Genomic DNA, 16,496 nt, shown 5'->3' with positions numbered 1-16,496 from the left:
AGATCTGGTAATGCGTATTCAGAAAATTTAATAAATGATCTGCGATTAAAAGATTCCCTGGGGAAATATGGTCCTAATATTTTAGAACTTCGCATTCAGTTTGACTGTGAGTAACTTGGATCAGAAGCAACTAAATTAAACTGAAAAGAGTACAATTACATAGGTGTGAGGGCACAGTTGGTTGGAGAGGACCAGGAATAAGGCTAACAGTACAGACAGAAAAGGAACAATGTCAAACATTTAACAAAATAGTTCATGAGTCTTGGCAAGAATATATCCCAACAATGAAGAACATTCTTAGAAGGGGATAAACAGACAGAAGGAAGGAAGTTCCTATGGTTACAGAAGGAATTTAAGAATAAAATCAAATTGAAAGAAAAAAAATATAGTGTGACAAAGATTATTGTTATAACAGAGGATTGGGAAAGAAGAAAAAGCCAATAAAAGGTGTCCAAAAATCAAACTATGAGAGCAATCTAGTAAAACAGACAATAACATCTTATTTAAATATATATAAAAAGAAATGGCCAACTGAATATAGGCCCCTAGAGGATAAGGTAAATAATAACATGGAAATGGCAAAGGAGTTAAATAGATATTTTGCATAAGTCTCCACAGTAGAAGACACTAATATTATGACAAAAATATTAAATAATCAAAAGGCTAAACCAGGGTGGAAATAAACATAATAACCAGTACCAGAGGAAAATTACTGGGAAACAAATAGGGCTAAAGGCTCATAAGGCCCCTGGACCTAAAGGGCTGCATCCTTGGACCTTAATGGAAGAATGGTCTGGTGATAGTGGATGCAGCCTGAACAATTTACAAGAATCCTTGGATTGTTTATCCAACATAGAGCAGAGACAAAAAAATGACAACTATCGACCAATTAATGAATGCCTGTTATTGGGAAAGTTATAGAGTCCATTGTAAAGAATATGATAGCAGAGCATTTAATAATATAATCAAGCACAGTCAATGAGACTTCATGAAAGCAAAATCAAACTTGACAAAATTATTATTGTTCATGGTGGAGGTAACAAACAGGATAGATAAATAGGAACTAGTAGATCTAATATAATTGGATTTCCAAATGGCATTAAATAGGTACCACATATAAGGCTACTTAATAAGACAGCAACCCATGTTGCTGGGAGTATATATTAGCCTGGATAGAGGATTGACTAACTAATAGAAGACAGAGAGTTATGATAAGGGGAGCATTTTCAAGGTGGAACCTGTAACCAGGTGGAACTGCTGCAGAAATCAGTGCTGGGACCACAGTTACTTACAATATATGTTAATAATTTGGATGAGGGAAGTGAATGTACACGTTTGTGGATGACACAATAATAGGTAGGCAGATAAGCAATGAGGATGACACAGAGAGTTTGTAGAGGGATATAGATAGGCAAAATCCAACAGTCAGAATATAATGAGGTAAAATGTGAGATTATTTACTTTGGCAGGAAGAATAGAAGAGGTACATTTCATTTGAATTGTGAATGACGAAGAAAGTTACAACACAGGGATTAGGGTTCCTCATGCACAAAATCCAAAAGACTAGCATCCACATTCAATGGATAATAGGGAAGGAAAATGGAATGTTGGCCTTTATTTCAAAATGAATGGAGTATAAAATGGGGAGGTCTTGCTAAAACTATGCAAGGCAATGATAAGCTCACTCTTGGAAAACTATGAGCAGGTTGGTACTGTTGTCTAAGGAAAGATATACTGACATTGAAGGTAGTGCAGAGAAGGTTTGCTGGGTTAATTCCAGGTATAGAGGAATTTTCTTCTGAGGAGAGGTTGAGTAGGTTGGGCTTGTATTCATTGGAGTTTAAAAGAATGAGAGGTGACATCATTGAAATGTCTAAGATTATTCTGGGACTTGACAAGGTAGATGTGGAGAGGTTGTTTCCCTTAATGGGAGAGTCTAGATCTATAGTGCATCATATCAGAGTAGGGGGTCACCCATTTAAAACAGGGATTGGAGGAATTTCTTTGCTGAATCTGTGGAATTCTTCATTGCAAAGGGCTGTCAAGTATATTTAAGCCTGGTTGAGATCGACACATGTTTCATCAGTATGGGATCAATGGTTATGGGAATTAAGCAGGAAAGTAGAGATGAGGTTTATCAGATCAGCCATGAGCTCACTGAATGGTATGGCAGCATCAATGGGCTGAATGGTCTTCTTCTGCTCCTAGGCCTTAGATTTTAAAAGGAGGACAGCATAAAGCTTCCTGAAGACATTGACAAATTGATGAAGTGGGTGGTTGGGCAGCAGATAAAATTCAATACAGAGAAGTCTGAGGTTTTCAACGGAGTTCATAGAATCTCTACAGTGCAGATAGAGGCCATTCAGTCCATTGAGTCTGCACTGACCCTCCAAAGAGCATCTCAATCAAATCCACATCTCCCTCCACTATCCTGACATTTACCATGGCTAAACCACCTAACCGGCACATCCGTGGACACTACAGGGCAATTTAACACGGCTGATTCACCTAATCTGACCATGTTTGGACTGTGGGAGAAAATAGGAGCACTCAGCAGAAACCCATGTAGACAAAAGCTGAGAATATGCAAACGCCACATAGGCAGTCACCCAAGGTTAGAATTGAACCTGGTGCTGCGAGGTAAAGAACATAAAGTGATAGCATAAAAGATAATATGCTAAGGGATGTGCAGGAGCAGAGAGATCATTAAAGGTAACAGGACAAATAGAGAGAGCTGTAAATAAAACAAAATATTCTAGGCTTCATTAATAGGGGAAGAAAATACAAGAGCAGTGAGTTTATGTTGCACCAAAAAAGGACTTATATTAAACCTCAGCTGGAATATTGTGTATAGTTCTGGGTGCTATAATTTATGACAGTTGTGAATGCATTAGAGAAAGTGCAGAAGAGGTTTATGATAGTGGTTCTGTCATAAGGAGAGGTTAGAGAATTTGTGATTCCTTTCTTTGGAGAGGAGAAGGCTGAAGGCTATATTTTCAAAATCATGAGGTGCCTGGAGAATCGGTTCCCACTCATAAAATGATCAAGACAGCACAGTGTTTTTGCAAAAGAAGTAAATGTGAGGTAAGAAAAACTTTCACACATTGAAAGTGGTGCGTGTTTGTGTTGCCTGCAAGTGTGTGCAGGCAAGATTAATTGAGGCATTGAAGACAGATTTGAGTGATTAATTAAATGGAAACAACATGCAAGATTGTAGGGAATAGGCAGAAAATTGGCACTGTGTCAAAATGCTCAGAGGGCTGGTACGTACATGATAGGTCTCATGGCCTCCTTCTGTACCTTAATAATTCTGTGATTCTATAACAGTGTAATGTGTCTCCATATCTAACAATGCTCTAAAGGCACAATATAAGACTGTACAACACCCAATTTGTTGCCACCAAAAGGACACTGTTTCCAATGCTTTTGGATGGGGCATTGACATTTCAAATGGATGAATTGCAATGGCCAGGAAATTCATGGACATCACCACCTTCCCCATCTTCTTGATCTTTTGGAGAGCATTCTTCTGATGGACCTCCTTGCACAATCTTTGCACCTTCATGAGGAGTTGCCTCAAGTGTTCAGTCATGGCTGCCAAATGAGGCAAAAATTTAGCCAACTGGTCTAACATGCACAGAAATGTTCACAGGCGATGACTAATTTCAGAATAAGAAACTTCTTACTTGCTTTCATTTTTGTAGAAAATAAAAGAATTTTGGATGCTGGAAATCAGAAACAGGAACAGGAATTACTGTAAAAACTCAACAGGTCTGGCAGCATCTGTGGAAAGAAAACTGAATTGAAAAAAGGTCACTGGATCTGAAATGTTAATTCCACTCTTGTGAATTATGATCTCAAATCCCTATGGGCCAGTTAGTCTCTAATCTATAGATCATTAATGAAATTTTCCACAGGTTGCCTTGTTCAACTTTCTGTTGAACATTGCTTTTTTAAGAATGATATTTGTCCTTGTATTAAAGCTTTCACAACTTTGTCAAAAGTTTTGATGATTTCTACAATCATTTGTTGTTATTCTTTCATACCATTGTGTATTTACTTATTTGGCTTGTCATTTAGTATATAAGTTTGAAGCAAATTTTGCATCACAATAACTATTTTCTTCAAGATGTCCAATCATATGTTCCAGTTAGACCATCTCTGATATAAAATCTTCTATGTATCATCATTTACACTTTCATGTCTTCTTAAAATGATTATCTATTCCTCCTATTTTAAAGTTTTACAATTCTGTCCTATCTCAATACTGCTGTAATACATTTCCTTTGAGGACTTATTTTTATGCCAATAGTAATGGTGTATTATTTTCCTTCTTTTGAAGCTTTTATTTATGTCAACTAGTAGTGTTGTATATCTGCACTGCTTACTGGGCATTTTCTCAAGTTTTTGTCATCAAAATGGAGGTTTCTGTCCTCTTACAAGCAAAAAGGAAAATTTCCCACTTTTCACAATCTAATATGGAAAGCATACCTTCTCTCATAATTTCCCTGAACAAAGCTTTGTGTTTATGACCTGAAGAATTTCTTCCTGGATGCACTGGCGTTTTTATTATGGATCTGAAGTTTTTATTGCAGCCTCAAAAGTTTTCTAACTACCAATTTCTGCTAAGCTCTGTCGGCGTCGCTCTTTTATTGCCTCTTTTACATCATGGTTTCAGTGCTGCAGCCTCACTATGAAGTATTTTTATTGTCCTTGATTTCCTTAATCTAGCTGTGCCTCATGGTATCCACTTCATGTGTAGCAACATTCATTGTGAGCTGTAAGTAGTCTTTTGTTTTACTTCTAGCCTTCTCAGATTGATATGCTGCTATAGAAGTTTTTTGGCTCAACAGGGATTTTCAGCTTTGCTCAGGAATTTCTGAAACAATTTGCTGCCCAGTTGCACCTCTAATTGGGAATGATTCTACAGATCTTCATTTTCAAATAGAATCTATAAATGGCCAGTGTGACTGATCTTTAAGCTCGTTCTAGTCTGCACTGCTTCTTCTGTGTTTCTTTATCAAGCTGAAGTAAAAGATTTTTACCTGTATTTTTTTTTCCTTTTAAGTCTCACCACAAGTTCCTGTTTGTCTGGTTAAGTGCTTGTAGCTGCTGACTGTCAATATGAGTTGTTGTTAAAGTGGTAACGTCTTTAAATCCATAAACTCACTTGTTCTTGGATTTATTTTCCTAGATCTGGTGGATATTCTTCACCACTGTTTTAGGCTATGAAGCATCAATGTCCATTTCTGACTGCAGTATGAAGTTTTGTGCATTGAAGGATGTTGTAATGATTATGCTCTATCTGTGCTTCACAGAAAAAAAAGGAGAATCTCATAGAAACTTATAAAATTCTAACAGTACAAGACAGGATAGATGCAGAAAGGATATTCCTCTTGGTGGGTGCATCCAGAACCAAGGGTCACAGTCTACGGATTCAGGGAAGACTATTTAGGAAGGAGATGAGAGGATATTTCTTCACCCAAAGAGTGGTGAGCCAGTGGAATTCAATATCACAGGATGTAGTTGATGCCAAAACATTAATGTATTCAAGAGGCAGCTAGATATAGCACTTGGGATGAATGGGATCAAAAGTTATGGGGAGAAAGCAGGATTAGGTGATCGAGTTGGATGATCAGCCATGATCATGATGAATGCGGAGCAGGCTCAAAGGGTCAAATGGCCTTCTCCTGCTCCTATCTTCTTTGTTTCTATGTTTCTTCTTTCCTTCACTTTGTTTGTGGGCCTGTTTAGTTTAGCAGTAGAACAACAGCCACCAGTGAGTCTTAGCTAGAACTTAGAAGGTTAAGGGATGATGTGATCAAAGTCTTCAAGGTATTAATATCTTGTTGTGGTTTAACAAGATATGAGCATAACAATGCAGGAACATAGGAACAGGATTAGGCCTTTCAGCCCCTCGAGTCTGAAACCATGGCTTGCCTGTGGCCTAGCACCAGATACCTGTTTATGGCCTATATCCTTTAATAACTTTGTTTAACAAAAAAAATTACTTATCTCAGATATATCACATCTATCTTTGATCTTGCATTCACTGCCATTTTTAGAAGAGAGTAGGTAGACACACCCTTCGTATGTAGAAGTGCTTCCAACATCTCTCCTGAACAAACTGACCCGAATTTTTAGTCTATTCACCTAGTTCTAAAATCTCTAACTCGTGGAAATAGTTTATCTTTCCTGTCTTTTCCAATTAATACCTTGAAGACTTTGATCAGATCATCCCTTAACCTTCTAACTTCGAGAGGAAGCAGGACTAATTTTTATAATCTCTCCTCATAACTTAATGACTGAATGTAGTTTATTACGTGATAGCAATTAGGTACAAGTTACATGAGCTAATTAGAGATTATTGCTAAAACGTTCTTGAGAAAAATGACAGATCCATCCACTTTGAGATCCAGAGATGTATTTTGATTTCCAAGCTGTGATTGTATGACATAATAGTTTAATGTAATTTCCAATATTAACCCTTTCGGAAATTTATGATCTAATTAACTGAACAAAGTTACAATTCATCATAACTAGATTTTGGTTAATCATTCCTTTTTATTTGAATATATAAATCAATGCTGATTCTAAACAGATTATTCTGACAAACTGAGCGTTATTTCAGAAAACTGAGTGAAAGGGATTGTTTACAATCAACAGCCATGAGTTACCAAAAGAAAAGTATATAAACCAATGGCTACTCTACCAACAGTGAAGGAACAGTAGAATAAGTTGACTTTGCTTACACTACTGTATTTCCAATTCCAAACATGTTGGTTACTCGAACATTGCTGTAGTGAGCAGGCAGTTGTGGAATATTCCTGCTTGACCTGGTGGTGCTCAGATTGCCATAAAGGTACAGTCAGTGACATCATGTGGCTGTTTGAAACCAGATGTTGAGATCGATCTGGGTGCCTGCTCATTCTGTTACCAAGAGGGAAGGTTACACACTACGCAGCCCACATATACACTCTTTCAGTACATCAGGGCTTGTATTACAGTCAATGAAAATTATTGTTTTAAAATGTAATTTTGTCAACAGTTTTGTGAAATAGAGATTGTGTTCCATAGCCATCCAGTGACTCACATTGATTTTACTTCAAGCTTGTTAAACTCAAATTTATAAATATGGACAATATTCCAAAATGAGTTGTTATTGCTGCCAGACCAATAATATTTACCATATGACCCAGTCACCATGAAAAATGGACACATGCCTGCCCAGCAGGTAGAATAAACTGACAGAGCTAGAAGCCCAGTGGGCATAGATACAACAGGCAGTCACAGCAGCTTACATAGTTAACTCATTACGGTTGCCAAAATCAATCCCTAAGTTACCTGAGGCTCCTTTATGAGATTTGTTCACCATCTTTCTGCATCATAGACACTAATGTGTAGTCTGGATATTATGAAAAGTGTGTATATATAAATAATGACAGACTGTAACTGTGCAATTGTGCTGAAAAGAAATGAATCAAAGCTGATCTGTTGAAAGGATGAGAGCCTTCATGGCTCAATAGGAATATAGAAATCTGATTAAGTGTTAATGCATACTCTTATAAATCATGCCAATACTCCATAGCATCACCGTTGTAAATAAAAACATAAGAGTCACACTCTTCTTAGTCTTTTGTCCTCCTTTGTTAAGGCTGGATTAATGCTATTTAGAACTTTGTCCACATTTGTGTTATAATACAGGTGCATGTAGACCATGATTATTGCCATTTCCAGCATCCATCCCCAAAAAAACCCTATTAATCCCATCAAAATGCATTTGTATAGGTTTTAAAGCCTGGAAAACAAATGCAGAGATATTATCCTAGCACCTGTTAAAATGCAATCATCATTAGAACAAAGTTGGCTTCAACTTGGAATTTAAGAGTAGGTTTGTCAAAATAGCTACTATCAAGACACCATATTGGCACCATGAGCTCCACATTATATAGTAACACTAGTTGATCACTCAGTCCATTGAGTCTGCTCTGACTTTAGTTCAATCAGATTAGATTAGATTACAGTGTGGAAACAGGCCCTTCGGCCCAACAAGTCCACACCGACCCGCCGAAGCGAAACCCACCCAGACCCTTAACCTAACACTACAGGCAATTTAGTATGGCCAATTCACCTGACCCTGCACATCTTTGGATGGTGGGAGGAAACCGGAGCACCTGGAGGAAACCCACGCAGACACGGGGAGAAAGTGCAAACTCCACACAGTCAGTCGCTTGAGGCGGGAATTGAACCCCGGTCTCTGGCGCTGTGAGGCAGCAGTGCTAACCACTGTGCCACCGTGCCGCCCATCATTTCAGCTCTGATGCATAACTCCATTCATTTGCATTAGCTCCTTACCCCTCATATTCTTCCCCAGCAAAAATCTACTGATATAACTCTTTGAAGTGTTCATTGTCTTTCCAGTCACATGGAGGAATGAGATGTGGACTTCTACATTTAATTTATATTGTATTTTTGGGAGCAGCTCAGGTTAGCCCTTGGCACAATATTGGCTCCATGTAGTATTAACATTGCTTTTCAAATGAAAAATATGTAATTCCTTCCAATGTCAAACCAGGGAAAGTCTTTAGAAATGTCACTGGCATCTGTTCGATAAACACGTTGTTCCTCTGAATATGTTCATATCATAACTTTAATTAAACTGTTAGTTTGTGTATTTGCTTCTGAGGGCACAGAGCATTGCCAGCTGGAATCTAGGAATGGAGTCTGATGCTGCAGTGTTATAAAGGCTCATCATGCCATTGCAGAAGCATATCTTGTAATCAGGATGATATAGAAGTTTCTGTCATGGTATGCAATATTGGGAGTGGCAATGTAGTACCGCTCATGTAACTGAGACAGTAATTTAGGAAGTAGAGAAAATTAGATATCTATAAACAATTCTCAGTTTTCACCATCACCATTTCCTTTCATGTCCTGTTCCATTGGCAGGTGATGGCACAATTGTAGGCAGATGGAAGTAAGTGTCACTGGCAGTGATCGAGATTAATTGGATTCCATGAAGTCTAATGGTATCACGTCAAGCATGGCCAAGGAAGCAATCTGATAATAACCACTTATCACTGTACTTCACTTGATAAATCAGTCTGCCTGCATATTGAGGAGAAAGTGAGGTCTGCAGACGCTGGAGATCAAAGCTGAAACTTTATTGCTGGAACAGCACAGCAGGTCAGGCAGCATCTAGGGAACAGAAGATTCGACGTTTCGGGCACATGCCGAAGAAGGGCATGTGCCCGAAACGTCGAATCTTCTGTTCCCTAGATGCTGCCTGACCTGCTGTGCTGTTCCAGCAATAAAGTGCCTGCATATTGAACATCACTTTGAAAAAGCAATTAGGATAGCAACAGGAGAAAGTATATTCTGAATGGTGAACGTCAATGGCCAGCACCATGGGTGGCTTGGTACCATTGGTACTGACTGAGCTGGCTTAGTTAGAAAGGTATCTGCCAGATTGGACCTATGGCATGTTGTGAGGGAAATAACAAGAGGGAAAACCTACTTACCCCTGCTTGATAGAAGTGATAACTTCTTAATTCCTGTGGCAACAATATCTTCACACTAAGGATATTCTCCAGCAGGTCTGTGGCACTGAAACATTTGCAAGTATCTTCATCTGAAGTGCAGAGTGAATGGTCCATCTTGACCTCCTCTTAAGATCCAAAGATCATTGAGGTCGGTTTTCAGCTAATTTGATTCAAGTCACATATCAATAAATAGTTGAAAGTATGGAATCCTGAAAGTTTATGAACTCGAACAAAAGATTCTGACTAAGCAATATCTCCTGTCACCCTATTGCATTACAAACTAAACTTTAGCATTGGTCTGACAATGTGGAAAATTACCCAGGTATTTGCTGTCAATAAGAAAAAGGACAAATACAATCTAGTCAAGTACTGTACGACCAGTCCACACTCAGGTATCATTCAAATTATTGAAAGATTCATCTACTATGTCATGAAGCACCTACACATGTGCAGTTTGCGTTTTGCCGGTGTCTTCAGCTTCAAACTTCATTGCAGACTCGATCCAGAGGTGAAGTGAGTGTGACTTCCCTTGACATCTAGGTAGCATAAGCTGAGTGTGGCATAAGTTCTTAGAAAAATCCAAATTCAGTGTAAATCAGGGAAAACTTTCCACTGTTTAAAGTCATACCTAACAGAAAGGAATTGCTTGATGATATTTGAAGTGAATCATCCCAGCCCTACAACAATGCTGCTAAAGTTCCTCAAAGGAAGGTTTTAGGAGCAATCATCTTCAACCAGTAGCCTTTTCTCGATGATAATTTCAGAAGTGGGTATGTTTACTGATGATTGCATTGTCTAATTGCATTCACAACTTCTCAGGTAATGAAGCACACTGTGACTACATGTAACAAGGTGTGGACAATCCTCAGGTTCAGGCTAATAATGGCGGGTAACGTTCACACTGCACAGTTGTTACAACAATGACAAAGGAGAGAGTGAGGATTGCAGATGCTGGAGATCAGAGTCAAAATGTGCGGCACTCGAAAAGCACCGCAGGTCAACCCCAGCAAAAGAAAAGCTAACCACCTCCCCTTAATGTTCAGTGATATTGTTATCACTGCATCCACCAGTATCAACATTTTGGGGTTACCATTAGCCAGAAACTTAATTGAATCAGCCATAAGAATCGGGTGGGTCACTGGAAACTCTGCAGCAAGTATCTCACCATTATAATGCCTAAAACCTATCCACTATCTACAAGGCTCAATTCAGGTGTGTAATGGAATACTCTTCACATGTCTATGTGAATGCAGCTTGAAAAGTGCTTTGGAAAATAACAATTCCTCGAACTAAGTAGCCAAATTTATTGGCACCCTATTTACCAACTTAATTACTTTCTCCTTCCAACATCAATGCACAAGAACAGCAGTGTGCACCAAATACAAAAGGCAATGCCGCAAATTGCCAATTGATAGCACCTTCTAAACCGCATTCTCCACCACCTGGAATAAAGATTGGAAACCTGAATAGCAAGAAAAGCCATGTCTTTTATTTGAATTTAGTCTAAAATGCAACATTTTAAGAACTATAAAACTATTATTAAAATGCCAGTAATAATGAAAAGCCAGTGAGAGACACAGTTCAACAATATTTAAAGGCATTTACAAAACATTGCTAATTGAAGAATACTTTCTGACAAGTGCTATGTTAATGGATGTTCAAAAGAAAAGAGCTATTTAATTACTGTCAAAATAGACTCTATCAATCAACCTTAGGAACCTCATGAGTCCTTAATGGGCCTCAAATGGCTCAAGAGTTGCAGGCTGCTGACCCCTGACCTAGGAGAACAAAGCTAGTTAACACATGGGAAATCATCACTGGCAAATTATCTATGACCTGGAAATGGATTGCCCATTCTTTCACTTCTGCTGAGCCAAAGCCTTGAGTTTCTTCTCTTAGTAGTATTTTTTTTTAACCTACATTGCTAAGTTCACCACCACCCTCTCAAAAGCAGTTAGGGATGGACAATAAATGCCATCTAGGAAATGATACTTGACGTTGGGGAACATCATACACCTAGAATTCTCTAAGCCTTCCCACTTTGTAGTCTGTATTTAAATTCTCTGGTCTTGGTTTAATGGGTGTGTCCCAAAGGATAGAGTGTGCACACTGAATCAAATGAATGGAAACTTAAATTAATTCCTTTATAGGTTTTAGTGTAATTTCTTAACTATGATAACGGGTTTGCATGTCTGTCAGATAGCCAGTTGTCTAGAAGCAAACATACTTTATAGTTCTTTGAAATTCATCACATGTGCTAATAATTCTTTGTGAAGAACTGGCCTTGGTGAGAAATTTTTATTTTCCTAATTTGGGTCAGCATCTCTCAACTTATATTCTACAGTCAGATATCTTTGATGTCTTACATACCTTCATTAAGTCATCTCTCAGATGCTTCCTTTCAATGCCATAATGATTTGATACCCCTTGAAACTTAACATTATATAAGGTATGGGTTTTGAAAGAGTTAATGCTCATATTTCATTGTCTCCATCCAGGCAACTGATGTTAAATATAATGCATGGCTGGAGACAACGAGTTCTACCTGAGCTTCAGAAGAACAGGATGCATGCACAGTGCTTATCGCTATCATACATTATATTTCTTTTTTACCGAAGCATAGTGCCTTTTGTGTGTGTACTCTCTGGTTGTATATCCTCTACCTAGTTCCAAAACAAAGCAAAGATAAAGAAAGATTGGTGAGAGTGAGCTATCTTAAACAACTCTTATATTGTACCTTGGTAGAGGCGGCAAATGCCACAAGGTACAAGGAATGGTCATCTGAGAAAGTGTCACACCTGCTAGCAGTGGATGTGTATGTGTGTGTGCTCCATGTCAGAAGGTATAAAGTGACTGAGTTTGTTTAATTAAAAGGATCAAGATTCTATCAGAACGCACAAGTTACAGCCAAATGTCCTCAGTCAGAAATGTGTGCCCTCTCCCATAGTGAGAGTTGCTCTATTAATCCTGCAGCAAACACAAAGCAACTCCAGATCCCATTACCTCACGGGACATCAAATGCAAAGTTTTGCAGGTCTAGATTTGGCTTTCACAGGCCCATGTAGATTCCTGGTAGAAACTAGTCACCCTGAGTAGATGTCATCTTCAAATCAAGTGATATCTGACAGCTACATGTAGAAATACCAAAACTAACAGATCCAGATGTAATATTAAAAATAACTACCAATAGTTGGCATGGTGATAATGCATAACAACACCATAACCTGCAAGATGCACATGAAGTAAACTGAAATTGTGTCATTGTATGACACTGTATGACTGTGCAGGTAAAACTTCATTCTGCAGCCTGCATGTGAGAATAAACCACTGTTTGAGAGCTTCTTGTAGCAACAAATAGTCTTCATTGCTGCCTGGCATGGATCCAGCTTTTCTCTGACCTCATGCAAGGAAGAATTGGTTTGCAACCATTTCTATTTCAGTAGCAAGTACATGTTCAGTTTGACAATATGCTCTGTTAACATGTCCAGGATCCTGCTGCCAGAAATCTTCTCTCTGTCAGCTTGATGGTAAATGTCAATGTGAAATAGCAAACAAAGGCTTCCTTTTGAAAAGTCTTTCTCCTTATATGGACAGTTCTGGGACAGACAATCCCACCACAAAGTGAGGCATCTGCCTAATTTTGCCATATTTGGTTTCTCGTTTTCCAGCTTCAAGCATCAATATAGAATCAGGTTTTGCTATAAACCATGCTTACAACAAGGTCATTTACCAATCTAATACCACGCAGAGGAAAAAAAAACACAGACAAAGGCTTTACAGTGGAAATGTAAATTAAAAAGCAGGGAAGCAATAAATCTTGTGCATGAAAATTCCTTGGCCTCTTTGAGATTTAAGAGTAATTTTGTCTTTTTTTAATTTATTGTTATTCTTTCTACTGTATTTACCTAATTATTATAAACAATATCATGCAAAGGAGAGGTAATTGGTTCATCCATTACCTTTCAATTCATGGAAGAAATTGTATCAGTGAACTGAGATGAGATTAGTTAAGTGATTTGAGATCGATAAATAAAATAAGTAATGTTGCAAGTAATAGAAGATATATTTCCTAATTGAACACACTGGTGAGATCTATAAGTTAATTTCATTGCATTATGGACAAAAAAGCTCCTCATTTTCAAGGACAGTAACATTTCAGTTTGTGACTATAAGGTTGGAGAGAAGTTATGTCTCACTTTTTAATTAGCTTTGAAGGACTTAGTACCAACAGTCCCTGTATCAGTGTCAGTTATAATTTGGAATAGCTCACCTAAGTAAAGAATTTGCTTGTAAATGTACTTTAGTGGAAAATATCCTGCTATTGATTTTGGCAGCTTTCACCCCTTTCCAAACTTGAGTAAATGTAATAAATTTAAAACCTACTTAAAGCAGCAATGTAGTAGTAGTGATGTTAATTATTGTAAGATCACAATAGGTTGTGCAGACTTGTGCTCCAGAACTAGCTGTACCTCTAGCCATGCTGTTCCAGTTCAGCTACAACACTGGCATCTATCCAGCATTGTGGAACATTGCCAGGTATGTCTTGTCCATACAGATATAGGACAAATTCAGTACAGCCAATTACTGCCCTGTCAGTCTACTGGCAATCATCAGCAAAGTGATGGAAGATATCATCGTTAGTGCTATCAAGTGACACCTATATGGCAATATCCGTTTCACCCAAAGTCAGTTTGGGTTCTACTAGGATGACTCAACTACAGATCACAATACAACCTCAGTCAAAACATGGACAAGACAGCTGAATTCAGGGGTGAGTCGAACACAGAGGTGAGAGTGATTATTCTTGACACCAAGGCAGCATTTGATTAAGTATTGCATTACAGAGCCCAAGCAAAATGGCAGTCAATGGGAACCATATTGAATTCCACTAAAAGAATTGTCTTAGGAAGGAAGTGTAGACAGACAAGACCTGGATCCTCTGTTGTTTAGAAGAGTCATAGGAGAATTAGTTGAAACTTATAAGATCCTAAGAAGTCTTGACCAGGTGGATGTGACAGGATGTTTTCTCTTTGTGGAAGAGTCTAGAACTAGGGGACAAAGTTAAAAATAAGGGGTTGCCCATTTAAGACCACATTATATATACTATTCACTGATGCATACAAAGAGGAATTAAACATTTGAAAAGTAGCAGATCTTTGGCTTAAAAAAACTAGCCTCAAATTTTCCATTCAGCCTGCAAATGAGCAATACTCACTAGATCATAGTCACAAAAGTCAAACTATAATTTTTGTTTAATGGTTGTCAACCCGGCAGTAAATGTTCTTCGCCTGACATACACGTTTCTCAAAATAATGGAATTATGTTTCACACATAAATACATTTAAACATTTTCACGTCTACTTATTGCAAAGACTCCATTTCATTCCCTTGCAGCATCCATCCTATTCTTTCAGCTCTATCCATTGAATCATAGAATTATTCAGAGCAGAAGGAGGCTATTTGGCCTGTTGTGTCAATGCCAGCTCTTTGGAAGAACTGCTCAATTAGTCACACTCACTTGCCCTTTATCCCCAAGTCCTGAAAATTGGCCACTTCATAATTTATCAAATTCCCTCCTGAAAGGTCCCAAAAATTAGCTTCCACTACTATAAAAGTATGTTCCACATTTTGATAGTTCACTGTGTAAAAAATAATTGTCTCCATCATGTTCCTTTTTTTGCCAACGGTCTTAGTTCTATGCCTTCTGAAGTCTGCTTGAGGAATTTTCTTTTTTCATAAACACTCTTGAAACCCTGTCAAGTGTATAGTCACATTGTGGTTATGTTACTCCACTCCTAATTCAGAGAATCATTCTAATAACCCAGGATGTGAATTCTAATTTCACCAAAGCAGCAGGGACTTTGAACATAGTTCATTAAATAAATCTGGAATAAATAGTTTTGTATGTAATGGTGACCCTGACACTACTGGATAGCGATACAAATTCTTTAGGTTCATTCATTTTATTTTGGGAATGAAATCTGCTGCTTTGAATCCAACAATACACTTGAAGTTTTGAAGTGCAATAAATTCTGGTTTCCAATTGGAAAGTGTCTCACTGCAAAAAATATAAAAAATAATTTTCTGATTTTCAGAATTCCTGTCCTCCATTTTCAATTGTTAATTTTAATTGATTGAATGTTAGCTGTGAAAATGGAAGGAAAAAGAAAAATCAACATTTATGAAGAAACATATCTTTTAAAACCATTTCATTCTTGAAGAATTAGTTTCAAAGCAGACTTATTCCAATGCCGGAAAACACCCTCTTAAACAAAAGTAGGAAAAGATACACTTACACAAGCAGAGAACAGCCTCGTTATGAATCAGACAACAACCAAATGTCTTATCCAGAGAACAGCTTCATTATAACTTTCAAGAACAATTCCTTTAAATGTTTTAGAAATAATCTCATTGACCTATCGTGGACAATTTACAGTACCAGAGAAACAGATCTTTTACTTTGGGTTCTGAGAATGATTGTAAAGATAGAAACAGGAATAGAGAGGTTCAGTTCAGGAGTTAGAAAACAAAAACATAAGACTTCGGAGCAGAAATTAGGTCAATCAGCCCATCAAGTCTGCTCTGCCATTCAATTATGGCTGATTAGTTTATTAATGCTATTCTTCTGCTTTCTCTTAGTAATCCTTGATCCCCTTGATAATCAAGGACATATCTATCTTAGTCTTAAATATATTTAATGACCTGGCCTCCACAGCCTTCTGTGGCAATGAATTCCATAAACTGACCACTCTGTGGCTGAAGAAGTTTCTCCTTATTTCTGTTCTAAAAGGTCTTCCCTTTATTCTAAAGCTATGGCCTCGGGTCCTAGTCTCTCCTACCAATGGAAACATCTTCGCAACATGTATTCTGCCCATGCCATTCAGTAATCTGTATGTTTCAATTAGATCATTGTAAACTCTATCGAGTATAAGTCCACAGTCCTCAATTTTCCTC

The sequence above is a fragment of the Chiloscyllium plagiosum genome, chromosome 35, assembly GCF_004010195.1.
Source record: "Chiloscyllium plagiosum isolate BGI_BamShark_2017 chromosome 35, ASM401019v2, whole genome shotgun sequence".
NCBI classification, from domain to species: Eukaryota; Metazoa; Chordata; class Chondrichthyes; order Orectolobiformes; family Hemiscylliidae; genus Chiloscyllium; species Chiloscyllium plagiosum.
This window is presented reverse-complemented; position numbering follows the sequence as displayed.